This window comes from Schistocerca gregaria, unplaced genomic scaffold, assembly GCF_023897955.1.
Source record: "Schistocerca gregaria isolate iqSchGreg1 unplaced genomic scaffold, iqSchGreg1.2 ptg000204l, whole genome shotgun sequence".
NCBI lineage: Eukaryota > Metazoa > Arthropoda > Insecta > Orthoptera > Acrididae > Schistocerca > Schistocerca gregaria.
Window position 1 is genome coordinate 2,374,673 of NW_026061739.1, and position 11,697 is coordinate 2,386,369.

At 42.2% G+C, this 11,697-nt stretch overlaps 1 non-coding gene across 1 annotated transcript; it reads right to left on the bottom strand.

Moving 5' to 3' along the window:
- Positions 1 to 10,401: 10,401 nt before the first annotated feature.
- Trnat-ugu (transfer RNA threonine (anticodon UGU)) lies at positions 10,402 to 10,476 on the bottom strand. The gene has a single exon. It is a non-coding gene; the product is annotated as a tRNA-Thr (tRNA).
- Positions 10,477 to 11,697: the final 1,221 nt, after the last annotated feature.

An 11,697-nucleotide genomic window follows, 5' to 3' on the forward strand; every position in this document is an offset into this window, starting at 1 on the left:
TAATTTTCACATCTGTCAACACCAGCTTTCTTTGAAATTGGAATTATTTCATTCTTCTTGAAGTCTGACGGTATTTCGGCTGTCTCATGCATATTGCTCCTCAGAAGGTAACGTTCTGTCAGAGCTGGGTCTCCCAAGCCTGTCAGTAGTTCTAATGGAATGTTGCCTACTCCCGGAACTTTATTTCCACTAAGGTCTTTCAGTGCTCTGTCAAACTCTTCACGCAGTATGTCATCTCCCATTTCATCTACATCCTCTTCCATTTCCATTATATTGTCCTCAAGTACATTGCCCTTGTATAGATCCTCTATATACACCTTCCACCTTTCTGCAATCCCTTCTTTGCTGATAACAGGGTTTATATCTGAGCTCTTGATATGCATACAAGTGAATCTCTTTTCTCTAAAGGTCTCTTTAATTTTCCTTTAGGCAGTATCTATCATAACCCTAGTGATATGCGCCTCTACATCCTTACGTTTGTCCTCTAGATATCCCTGCTTAGCCATTTTGCACTTCCTGTCAATCTCATTTTTGAGACGTTTGAATTTCTTTTTGTCGGCTTAATTTACAGCATTTTTGTATTTTCTCCTTTCATAAATTAAATTCAATATATCTTCTGTTACCCTCTTTCTTAGCGCATGTCAAGTTCAGTAGGCCCAAATTGAGGAGCAAATCTTCAAGGTCATGGAACGTGTCAGTATGTACATCTACATCCGTACTCCGCAAGCCACCTGACGGTGTGTGGCGGAGGGTACCCTGAGTACCTCTATCGGTTCTCCCTTCTATTCCAGTCTCGTATTGTACGTGGAAAGAAGGATTCTCTGTATGCTTCTGTGTGGGCTCTAATCTCTCTGATTTTATCCTCGTGGTCTCTTCGCGAGATATAAGTAGGAGGGAGCAATACACTGTTTGACTCTTCGGTGAAGGTATGTTCTCGAAACTTCAACAAAAGCCCATACAGAGCTACGGAGCGTCTCTCCTGCAGAGTCTTCCACTGTAGGTTATCTATCATCTCCGTAACGCTTTCGCGATTACTAAATGATCCTGCAACGAAGCGCGCTGCTCTCCGTTGGATCTTCTCCATCTCGTCTATCAACCCTATCTGGTGCGGATCCCACACTGCAGAGCAGTATTCAAGCAGTGGGCGAACAAGCGTACTGTAACCTACTTCCTTTGTTGTCGGATTGCATTTCCTTTGGATTCTTCCAATGAATCTCAGTCTGGCATCTGCTTTACCGACGATCAACTTTATATGATCATTCCATTTTAAATCACTCCTAATGCGTACTCCCAGATAATTTATGGAATTAACTGCTTCCAGTTGCTGACCTATTTTGTAGCTAAATGATAAGGGACCTATCTTTCTATATATTCGCATCACATTACACTTGTCTACATTGAAATTCTATTGCCATTCCGTGCAAAATGGGTCAATTCGCTGCTGATCCTCCTGCATATCAGTACAATTTTCCATTGTTGCAACCGCTCGATACACCACAGCATCATCTGCAAAAAGCCTCAAAGACTTTCCGATGTCATCCACCAGGTCATTTATGAATATTGTGAATAGCAACGGTCCTATGACACTCCCCTGCGGCACACCTGAAATTACTCTTACTTCGGAAGACTTCTCTCCATTAAGAATGACATGCTGCGTTCTATTATCTAGGAACTCCTCGATCCAAGCACACAACTGATCTGATAGTCCGTATGCTCTTACTTTGTTCATTAAACGACTGTCGGGAACTGTGTCAAACGCCTTGCGGAAGTCAAGAAACACGGCATCTACCTGTGAACCCGTGTCTAAGGCCCTCTGAGTCTCGTGGACGAATAGCGCGAGCTGGGTTTCACACGGCCGTCTTTTTCGAAACCCATGCTGATTCCTACAGAGTAGATTTCTAGTCTCCAGAAAAGACACTACACTCGAACATAATACGTGTTCCAAAATTCTACAACTGATCGACGTTAGAGATATAGGTCTATAGTTCTGCACATCTGTTCGACGTCCCTTCTTGAAAACGGGGATGACCTGTGCCCTTTTCCAATCCTTTGGAACGCTTCGCTATTCTAGAGACCTACGGTACACCGCTGCAAGAAGGGGGGCAAGTTCCTTCGCGTACTCTGTGTAAAATCGAACTGGTATCCCATTAGGACCAGAGGGCTTTCCTCTTTTGAGCGATTTTAATTGTTTCTCTATCCCTCTGTCGTCTATTTCGATATTTACAATTTTGTCAACTGTGCGACTTCAAGAGAAGGAAGCACAGTGCAGTCATCCTCTGTGAAACAGCTTTGGAAGAAGACATTTAGTATTTCGGCCATTAGTCTGTCATCCTCTGTTTCAGTACCATTTTAGTCACAGAGTGTCTGGACATTTTGTTTTGATCCACCTACCGCTTTGACATAGGACCAAAATTTCTTATGATTTTCTGCAGAGTCAGTACATACAACTTTACCTTCGAATTCATTGAAAGCCTCTCTCATAGCCCTCCTCACACTACATTTCGCTTCGCGTAATTTTTGTTTGTCTGCAAGGCTTTGGCTATGTTTATGTTTGCTGTGAAGTTCCCTTTGCTTCCGCAGCAGTTTTCTAACTCGGTTGTTGTACCACGGTGGCTCTTTTCCATTTCTTACGATCTTGCTTGGCACATACTCATCTAACGCATATTGTACGATGGTTTTGAACTTTGTCCACTGATCCTCAACACTATCTGTACTTGAGACAAAACTTTTGTGTTGAGCCGTCAGGTACTCTGTAATCTGCTTTTTGTCACTTTTGCTAAACACAAAAATCTTATTACCTTTTTTAAAATTTCTATTTACGGCTGAAATCGTCGATGCAGTACCCGCTTTATGATCGCTGATTCCCTGTTCTGCATTAACTGATTCAAATATTTCGGGTCTGTTTGTCACCAGAAGGTCTAATATATTATCGCCACGAGTCGGTTCTCTGTTTAACTGCTCAAGGTAGTTTTCAGATAAAGCACTTAAAAATATTTCACTGGATTCTTTGTCCCTGCCACCCGTTATGAACGTTTGAGTCTCCCAGTCTATATCCAGCTAATTAAAATCTCCACCCAGAACTATAACATGGTGGGGAAATCTACTCGAAATATTTTCCAAATTATTCTTCTGGTGCTGAGCCACAACAGCTGCTGAGCCTGGGGCCTATAGAGTCATCCAATTACCATGTCTGAGCCTGCTTTAACCGTGACCTTCACCCAAATCATTTCACAATTAGAATCTCCGTCAATTTCCTTCGATACTATTGCACTTCTTATCGCTATAAACACACCTCCCCCTTTACTGTCCAGCCTTTCTCTGCGATATACATTCTAATCTGAGTTTAGGATTTCATTACTGTTTACATGTGGTTTCAGCCAACTTTCTGTCCCTAGTACTATATGGGAGTTGTGACCGTTTATTAATGAGAGCAATTCTGGGACCTTTCTATAGACGCTCCTGCAGTTTACTATTAGCACATTAATATTGTTATTCCCTGTTGCATTTTGCCTACTCCTGCCTTGCCGCGTCTCAGGAGGCGTCTTGTCGGGCCTAGGGAGGGAATTCTCTAACCTAAAAAAAAAACCACATGTGCACTCCACACGTACTCCGCTACCCTTGTAGCCGCTTCCGGCGTGTAGTGCACGGCTGACCTATTCAGGGGGACCCTACATTTCTCCACCCCATTGCGGAGGTCGAGAAATTTGCACCCCAGCTCTCCGCAGAATCGTCTGAGCCTCGTTTAAGCCTTCCACTCGGCTCCAAACCAGAGGACCGCGATCGGTTCTAGGAACGATACTACAAATAGTCAGCTCTGATTCCACCCCGCGAGCGAGGCTTTCTGCCTTCACCAACTCCGCCAACCGCCTGTAGGAACTGAGGATGACCTCTGAACCCAGACAGCAGGAGTCATTGGTGCCGACATCAGCAACAATTTGCAGTCGGGTGCACCCAGTGCTCTCTATCGCCGCCGGTAGGGCCCCCTCCACATCTCGGATGAGACCCCCCGGCAAGCAGACAGAGTGAACACTGGCCTTCTTCCCCGACCTTTCCGCTATTTCCCTAAGGGGCTCCATCACCAGCCTAACGTTGGAGCTCCCAATAACTAATAAACCCCTCCCCCCGTGTGCCTGCTTGGACCTTGCTGAAGGAGCAGCCACATGTCCATTCACAGGCAGAGCGGGCGATGCCACACGGCCAGCCTCAACATTGACCCTCCGCCTCGTGCGCCGCGAACGCCGCTGAACCCGCCACTCCTCTTGGGGAGAGGGTGGCCCAACCGCGCCCGGTACCCGCGAAGATGTCTCGACAGCAGGGACAGTGGGTGAAGCGTCTAACACCTGGGGTGCACCATGTGACGCACCAGACTCCCCACTGCCGCTACACTCCGGGGCAGCAGCCTGAAGACGGCTGACCGCGGCCATCAACACGCTCAGCTGTTCGCGAAGAGTGGCCAGCGTCCGTACACATAAGTCACACATCCTATCCATCCTAAGGAATCAATTTACTGAAGAGACTTAATCAACTTTTAAGTAGACTGCTAATTCATTAAGGGCGGCTGATTACTGACTAAACTGTGATTGCTAACCTCTTTTTGTAGAAAACAATGAAAATAGCACTACCTGTCTCTGGATTGCATTCGAAACAAACACTAGCACTACTGGCACTATGGCTGACTACAAGGACTCTCTCTGACTGTATTCAAAACAAACACGAAATCTATGTAACTCTATTACTAGCACTCGACAATCAAAGCTCCCTAAAAGCAAAAACACACGGAAGAAGAAGTGACAAGTAAGAAAAATACAGTTAATACTTAAATTAAGGTAGCTCGCTGAACAGCAGACGTGAAGCAGACGGCGGTTAGGGCGACACATGAACTTACAACATAAAAGTAATAAGAGATAAAAATACATATTCATGAACCTGAGAGAAAATCAGTGGATAAGTTTAAGCAAACGCTATCAGCAGTACAATGAGAATCAGCTTAATTTTTCAATTAACTCCTCGACAGAATAGAAGGAGTGACCCATGAGGAAACACTCCAGTTTCGATTTGAAAGCGCGTGGATTACTGCTAAGATTTTTGAATTCGAGTGGCAGCTTATTGAAAATGGATGCAGCAGTATACTGCACACATTTTTGCACAAGAGTTAAGGAAGTCCGATCCAAATGGAGGTTTGATTTCTCCCGAGTATTAACCGAGTGAAAGCTACTTATTGTTGGAAATAAACTAATATTGGTAACAAGAAACGACAGTAAGGAATATACATATTGAGAGGCCAACGTCAAAATACCCAGACTCCCTGAACAGAGGTCGACAAGAGTTTCATGAACTCACACCACTTTTTGCCCGAACCTCCAGTTTCTGAGCCAAAAATATCCTTCTAGAATGGGAAGAGTTACCCAAAAACATAATACCATGCGACATAAGTGAATGGAAATAAGCAAAGTAGACTAATTTACTTGTCGAAGTATCACTCACTGTCAGTACCGTTTGAATAGTGAAAATGGCAGTATTAAGTCTTTGAACAAGATCCTGAACGTGGGCTTTCCACAACACCTTACTATTTATTTGAACACCTAGGAATTTGAACCGTTCAGTTTCACTAATCATATGCCCATGCTGTGAGATTAAAACGTCAGGTTTTGTTGAATTGTGTGTTAGAAACTGTAAAAACTGAATCTTACTGTGATTTAACGTTAGTTTATTTTCTACAAGCCATGGACTGAGGTCATGTACTGCACTACTTGAAACGGAGTCAATGTTGCACAGAACATCCTTTACTACCAAGCTAGTGTCATCAGCAAACAGATATATTTTAGAGTTACCCGTAGTACTTGAGGGCATATCATTTATATAAATAAGGAACTGGAGGGGCCCCAACACTGATCCCGGAGGAAACCCCTCCCCTTGACAGTACACCACTCAGATCCGCCATCACACAGTATTACTTTCCCCCATTCCCGTAGATCGTTCCCTAATGATCTTCCTGAAACACTCTACAACTTCTGATTCTGTCAGTTCTTTCAGGTCCCATCTCCTTAAATTCACACCTTTTTCCAGTTTCTTCAGTTTTAATCTACAGTTCATAATCAATATATTGTGATCAGAGTCCACATTTGCCCCTGGACATGTCATACAATTTAAAATTTGGTTCCTAAATCTCTGTCTTACCATTATATAATCTATATGAAATATTGCAGTATCTCCAGGTCTCTTTCACGTAAACAACCTTCTTTCATGATTTTTGAACCAAGTGTTAGCTATGATTAAGTTATGCTCTGGGCAAAAGCCTACCAGGCGGCTTCCTCTTTCATTTTTTACCCCCATTCCATATTCACCTACTACGTTTCCTTTTCTTCCATTTCCTACTGTCGAATTCCAGTCACCCATTAATATTAAATTTTCATCTCCCATCACTATCTGAATGATTTCTTTTATCTCATCACACATTTCATCAATTTCTTCATCATCTGAGGACTACTTTTACGACTTTGGTAGGCGTGGGATTCGTGGCTATCTTGGCCACAACAATGCATTCACTATGCTGTTTGTAGTAGCTTACCCGCATTCCTATTTTTATTAATTATTAGACCTACTCATGCATTAGCTTCATATTAGCCTTCGTAATACTTAAATCTATATTCGATGTTAACAATGACGCCGGTGGATGGACTATCACGAAATTACTGACCGTCGAGAAAGTCACAAATATAACCGACAAGCTAATGGGCCCTTCACAGGAAAACGTTTTTTGCCGGAAAACGGGAAAACTGAAACCCAGCAAATGAGTAAAAAAATGTATATTCACTGACAAAAAAAAAAATAGTGTACGCACACAACTTACACAACAATAGTCTGGGGTTACTCTATTACCTAACACAGTTTTTGTGATTGTATCTTGCAGCTTTAGTTATTTTTAATTAAAAGAGGCTTTAAAAGGACAGAAAGAACGTGTTGGCCTACGCTACAGATCGTTCTGTTAGCACAGTCTTTACTTTGTAATCACTTTCGTTGACTTCGGCAACTCTCAACTAAAATCTCCAACCTAACCGAGACAATGTGCTACGATACAGCCGAGATCATGACAAGAGAATGGGCTACATCACACTCGAAGTAAATTTATATAGGTAAGGATCCCCATGACCTGTGTACGTCTATTATAAAAAATCTCCAAGCCACTCTCCTCAAATAGATCGCAATCTTCTCTTGACCTTCAACTGTTACTATTTCAGAATTAAAAACTAGATTCAAAAAAAATTTGGCTACCAGTCACAAAACTAGAAAAATAAAAATAATAAAAGTGAGAACGTGAAACATGTTAGCAATAACCATAAACAGGAGATTTTACAGAAAATAAAATTGAGAAAGGAAATCATTAATATTATCGACCGTTTAGGAACTGTAGGCTACGAAAGGGATGAAACCACATATCGAATAACTGGTGGAAGAGTTAGTGTCTTTTAAGATTAAATCCAAACAAGAATTAGAAAAAAATATATCGAAGCAAGGCCTCTATTACGAGAAATAGCTAAATCTCGAGACAAATTGTGTCCTTCTGTATTAGATGAAATGTTTTGGGCCCTAGTACGGATGAAACAGTATCTGCAGTATGAACAGGAACTTCGGACATGTATTTCATATTTCATCCAAGCCTGCAGTCTATAAATATTTAAACAAAATACTAAAACAAAATACGACTACAGGGGAATTACTTACGAAGTAGTTCTTGGTAAAGAAACACAGGACACTATTAAGTATGTAGGCTTAATACGAACTACAAGTGTGTTTATAAATCGCTATAGTTGCCTTGGACTAACGACGAGCGAATATCATTACAACCTGTACGCTTTTCAAAGCTGTTATCCATGAAAAAGCTAAACGACGTATCGTGAACAAAATACAATTTAACACCGAAACAATGATATTAGCATACAATGGGCACAGACTTTAGTCAATGGGCACTGTTGAAAATTCGTGCCAGACCAGGATTAGCAACCGAGTCCCCTGGTTATTAGGGAGAGGCAATGATCACTGTGTCCGAATTACGCAGTGGTCAACATAATAGCACAAACTGCCCGAGCATGCCGTTCGTTAGATCCAAATTCTCAATTTATCCATAGACTGCTAATGCACTGCTCCTTGAACATAATCCTCCTCCCCTTAATTATACAGTACATGGCCAAAAAAAACAGACACCGAATATATGCAAACTTGGCCTTACGAACATTGCAGACGTCGTCTATGTAACACACGTCAAACTTCAAAGAATTTACCAATTCGTTGCATGGTTTACTATAGACCACAAATCAAGTAACGTAAAAAAAGCACTGCGTCTATTGAGATCATGATTCAGAGTTAAAAAAAACTAATAAGTTGCCTACATATTACAGTTGCTGCCGAAAGAGGAGAACCATTATTTTCCCCACAAAAGGAAATATAGTTAAAATTACGCTTCTATTTCGGTTAGTTTATGCTGTTACTAAAATTTGCAGTGAAAGTTACATAGTGGACTCTACCCTCCCCCCACCAGAAACGTAGTTATCGTGGCTGTTGTGAGACACTTGTACACAGTTAGAGAAAGTGTGTTAAATGTGGCGCGTACGGAAACACTAGGCTACGCTACAGGGCAATCTGCTCGCACAACGTTTAGTCGGCATTCATAATCGTTGGCGTAAACAACTCTCAATCAAATTACCACCTTCCAACCTAACTTAGATCTCGGGCTACACTACCAATCGGCCTGTCATCACAACCAAAAATTCATTGAGGGGGGGTGGGGGGATTTCCTGTATCTCTCTCTGTAATGTATCTCTAGGCAAAACTGCCAGTTTTGTCAGACTCAACTGCAAGATTTACCAATGGTAAACACTTTTGAGACGGCTCGTAATTTTAGAATAGTCCTCTTCGTCTTACTTGGCATAAATTGTTCGCTGGCGTCCCAGCAGCTAGCTCCCTCAGTGTCTGCTTCTGCCATCGCACCACGCTAGTCTGCTGTTGTCCTAGCAGACCGAACGCACCGCAAATCCGACACCTTCGGAACCACTCACTGGCCAGTTAGCAACTGAGCGGAACACTGTTTACATCGTGAAAGGAAAACTATGCAAAGATGTACACTTAAATGGCACGACTGAGTAGCACACACACAGTAATATCTGGGGAATGTCCTTCGACACGCGCAGAACGAAAGTCTTCTCGCGAACGTACAGCGTCTCTGAAAAAAAATCTCGTGACTATATTCCGGCGTTACGGCCAGGTTCTCATACAAATGAGCAAAAAAGGGTACATTTGAAATTTTTTTTTTGAGACAATGAAAATACATTCGAAGGATCTGTTTGGGAATTACGAGTGATAATACTATGAGCTTAATTTTAGATTTTCAATAAAAAATGGCGCCCGTAATTATGATTTGATCAAGGGCCTGCGAGACTGGAGTACGCAGAGTGCGTGCAGTGTGCCACGTCAGATGTTACCTGAATTCAAAAATGGGTAACATCAGTTGATACTACATTATTTCTCTGAATTTGAAAATGGATAACATCAGTCGATAATACATAAAATTTATGGGAGCACTTACCTAACCGCAATGAAACAACCTTAAATTTAACGATACAGTGCTAATTCGAACTTTGAGTTCGATTTTTGGGGGTTTGTTTCACTCCTTATGCCTACACAAAAATTAGTTAATATTAACAAATGTCATATTATAGCTATAAGTTCCTAAGAAAAGTGTTTACATTTAGGGGTCAGAGGTAGAAGTTAAGAGATCGAACCACTTTTAATTTATGCTGCATGCCGTTCTGAGAAAATCGTTACTCGAAAAAAAAGTGTTCAAAGTTTAGGGAAAACATTTAGTTATATTATTACTTCGATTTGCATGAACTGAGTGTTACATATATATTTTTAATGTCGCTGAAAACGAATCTGGAGTCAGATTTTCAATATTCAAAACAGCTAATCCAATACGGAGGGCAAACGATTATGTTTTGACCAATTTTTACCAAAAATGTATTTTCGTTATTTACGTTTAGTCTGCAATTCAAAGAGTATTTATCAACCCTTCCTCTAGCTCTGATTGTTCCTAGACAGCAACTTCCTGTTCTTCTTGGCAGGAAAAGCCGATCTGTCTAAGGTGGATATGCAGCACTCGGCAGCCTGCACTTGATATTCGCCCGTATTTTCGGTGAGTATGTTTGCATGCATTCTGCAGTATGAATCCTTTTGAGCACGTGCGACACGGGACGAGTTATCATCTACATCTGTATGGAAACCCTGCAAAACACATTTAAGTGCCTGGTAAAGGGTTCATCGAATCACCTTCACAACTGATAATTAATTGAAACCCTCAGCTGCCGACAGGTGTTGTTGATATATTTCGATGGGGACAGCTGAAAAGTGTGCCCCTACTGGGACTCGAACCCAGAATCTCCTGCTTACAAGGCAGACGCTCAATCCATCTGAGCTATCGAGGGCACAAATGAACAGCACGACTGCAGGAATTTATCCCTCGCACGCTTCCCGTGAGACTCACATCCCCAACCGTCCACAATCCGATTACGTAATGTACTTAATAGGTATTTGTCCATCCACTCATTACTGGCTCACACTAAGGTGACGATTCCCGTAAGAGTTCCGGCAGCCTGTGCGCATTCGCACAGACGAAGGTCAATGGCTGGGAAACGTTTAACCATAGATATGAGGATAGTAACTGTTCTCGAAAGAACAGGCGCCACTGACGACCGTACAGCTCTTCTAGATCACATGATAGACCGGCCGATGTGGCCGAGCGGTTGTAGGCACTTCAGTCGGGAGACACGCGAACGCTACGGTCGCAGGTTCAAATCCTGCCTCGAGCATGGATGTGTGTGATGTCCTTAGGTTAGTTAGGTTTAAGTCGTTCTAAGTTCTAGGAAACTGATGACCTCAGATCTTAAGTCCCAAAGTGCTCAGAGCCATTTGAACCATCAGTCCGTATGTTTGCACACTACTTACAGTAACTTATGCTAAGGACAACACACACACAACCATGCCCGAAGGAGGACTCGAACCTCCAACGGGGGGAGCCGCGCGAACCGTGACAAGGCGTTGGAGACATGGCGGGTACCCCGCGCGGCTCATGGCAGCCATGACACTGCTTCAAACAATGGGCTGTAGAAACTTTTGTAAAGCACGGATTAAAAAAATAAAAACCTATCCGTTCCAAGGGTCTAGACAAGTACACCTTTAAAAATTGCAACTACAAAGAAATTGAATTTTCGAACGTTTTGAATGAGAACCTGTCCTTATGGAACACCGTTGATCAAATGTCACAGGGATTATATACTCAGGTTTCACAGGTGGATTAACACTTTCTGATCAATATCCGAAATGATCAGGGCTTAAAACTTTGAAGAGTTAAATTTCAAGGGCCGTTCTCTTGTATGCAAATAGTTTCACAGTAGAAATTTCTCTAGTTTTATTTATTTATTTATTTATTTATTTTTCTGTAGGTAAAGAAGGATAGCATTGTGAGGAGGGGAAGGGGGGGGGGGAGGAATCTTGCATCTCCCACCTTGGAATTCTCAGTACAGAATCTTTATTCATTACGAGATTCTCAGCCACTTGCAGAAGTGATTTTGCGTGATTCTGCAAAACTTTTCCTTTAGCCAATCGTAGCAACTATAGGATTCCGTTCCTGCTGCGTGACATGTCTCG